This window comes from Myotis davidii, unplaced genomic scaffold (assembly GCF_000327345.1).
Source record: "Myotis davidii unplaced genomic scaffold, ASM32734v1 scaffold354, whole genome shotgun sequence".
Lineage (NCBI taxonomy): Eukaryota > Metazoa > Chordata > Mammalia > Chiroptera > Vespertilionidae > Myotis > Myotis davidii.
The window spans coordinates 819,495-822,377 of NW_006285785.1; positions in this window are offsets into that span (position 1 = coordinate 819,495).

Genomic DNA, 2,883 nt, shown 5'->3' on the forward strand with positions numbered 1-2,883 from the left:
GAGTTAATTTTTTTGCCTCTCAGTCTTCATGGGGTGGGGCCGGGGAAACAGCTTTGGGGAGGGCGCAGCCGTTGCCAAGACAACCCCTGCAGGACTGACTTCCTTCTGCTTGGTCGTGGTGGTTCTGGGCGTGATGAACACCACCCAGGGTTTTTATAAAAGTAGATATTTATTGAGAACACACTGTAGACAGGGACTTGGGAAGGACTACTCAGAGGTGCAGGTGGAAAGCCCCTGGTGACCAAGGTGAGGGCTGGGTGGGGGACGGCCCAGAGGCTGGTTGGAGGCCACTCGGGTCATCCATGTAAAAATGATAACTTCAACTAGGTAACAGTCATGAAGGCAGGCAAAAGAGGGCAGCAGCCAGCAGAGATATACAGGAAGCAGAGGTGAAATAAATACCTCAATGGAGTGTGGGAGAGAGGGAAGAGTTGAGTAAAAAGGGTCAGTTCATGTCCCTCCCCTGCTCCATCCTGCAAAGGCTTCCCATCACTCTTACAGTGAAATGGAAGGTTCTCTCGTGGGGTGCCAATCTCTACTGCCCTTATCACCTCATCTCCCTCCCGCTCCCCTTGCGCTCTGAGCTCCAGGCACATCAGCCCCCTAGCAGTTCCTGGAACACACCAGGCCCATTGCCATCTGCCTAGAATGCTCTCCCCTCACCTACCTCAAGGCTTGCTAATTCCCTTCATTCAAATCTCTGCTCAAATACCACCTTGTCAAGGAGGCCTGACCTGACCACCCAAGCTAGAACAACACTCCTCCACCAATCTTTTGTTTTGTGTGGGGTAACATATATGTAACATAAAATTTTAACCATTTTTAAGTGTACAATTCCATGGCATTAAGTACATCCACCATGTTGTGCAACCATTTTCATCATCCCAAACAGCTTTCCACCAATCTTTATCCCCTTGTCTTAGTTTTTCTTCATAAGTCATTACTACCTGACTCTATGATACTTATTTATCTAGTTATCTTGTTTACTGCCTGTCTCCTTTGACTAGAATGGAAACTGTAAGAGGACTAGGACTTTGCCTGTGTTGTCCATTGCTTTCTCACCAGCCCTTCAAGAGCGCCAGGCACATAGTAGGTGCTTCATAAATGACTGTGGATAACTTAACCAATGAAGGAAGGAGAATGCAGGCAAAGGAATAGACTGATTTTCTGCACAATTCAGGCACATCCCTCCCTGCCAGTCCCTTTCCCACCACTTCTCTACCCTCCCCCTTTTCCCAGCCACACTGACTGTGCCCGCCCTTGCAGGTTCCACTGCCAAGCCTTTGCCCGAGCTGCTCCCCTCACTGGAAATATTGTTTCTTCTTCATGCATCAAAATCTTCTTCATTTATCAATACCCTACTCAAGTCCTACCCCTATCAGAAAGGATTTCCAGCCAATTCTTCACCACCCCAACTACTTCCCTTTTCCAACGTTCCCACGTGTTTCTGCCTGGAATTGGCCAGTTCTCTTTTGGTTGTAAGTGACAGAAATCCAGCTCAAAGTGGCTAAAGGAAAAAAAAAAAAAAGGTAAGGGATTGGTTTCCAGAACTGACTTCAGGACACTGATTTTATGGCTGAACACAGATGATCTTAAGATATCATTAGAACTGTCTCCATGTTAGCTTCATTCTCAGAGAGCCTCCCTCTGTTAGAGACAACAATGGCTGCCAGCAACTCTGGATCACAACTATCCTTTTAGAAACTCCTTTGGAGTGGGCCATCTTCCTAGCAGTTCCAGCAAAAGTCCCAGGGAAGGCCCCCATTGGCCTGACTTGGGCCACGTGTCCAACTTTATGCCAATTCCTATGGCCAGAGGAATGAAGCATTCTGATTGGACAGGCCTGGTCATGTGCCCACCTTTGATGTGGATGTGGGGTTTGCCTGGCCTGAACTACAACAAGCAAGAGTGGGGGCGGGATGGTTTCCCAAAAGAAAACAGGGAAATGAACACTCTGCAGGCAAAACCCCTAGATGTCATTAGCAATGTCTTTGTTGGAGCACTTGCCACACTGCCTCCAGGAACCTGAATTATTTGTGTAGGATGTGTCTTTCCCCTGAGTCCCCTGGGGGCAAAGTCCAGCACCCAGTGCAGGATCTAGCACATTCTCAGTGCTTGATGAAACCCAACGTGCTTCTCTCCTCTCCGTCAGAGCCCGGGCCCTTTTGCCCTCCGGCTGTGACTTGGCCAACTTTGGAGGACCCAGTGTAGTGGCAAGGCCGATGAGAGTGCACACGATCTCTGGCCCTTGTCCAACCCCTCTGGCACAGGTTGTCCCCACCACAGAGGGACCAGGCAGTCCAGTTCTCAGTCCGTGTCATTAGTGTGCCCTTGAGAAAGTCCCTTCCCCTCAGTAAGCCTCAGTGGTCTCTTCTGTTAAGCAGGGGCTGGGAGAAGCATTTGATCTGAGAGGCATTTCATCCTTTTCAGCCCATCACATTTCTCTTTATTATTCTTTTCATGTCTGGGTACCACCTGTGCTGCCAGTTACATAACATGTTCTTCTTTAAACAGACCCTCTTTTAAAAACATAAAAATATTCATTTCAAAAGGGAACTTTAGATCCCTCCATAAATGGAAAACCAGTATCCCGTGCCATAAATAGAAGGTAACCATAAAAATAAGTACAATGAAAACAAAACAATGTCATTAAATTCTTGCCAAATCCGGCTGCCTGCAGAAGGCTCTGAGGTGGAGGCTGGCTCGCTGCTAAAAAGGGAAGTAAGTGTTAAGAGAGGTGTTAAACACACACCAGCATTCAAGGGAGACTTTCTCCTTCAGAACAAGTTGAAGGAGAAATGGAAAGGGAGGAAGGCTCTGGCTCTGGGCTTTGCTGCTCTTTAGCTGGATGGGGTTCCACCCAGCAGCAGCTCAGGCAGAGCC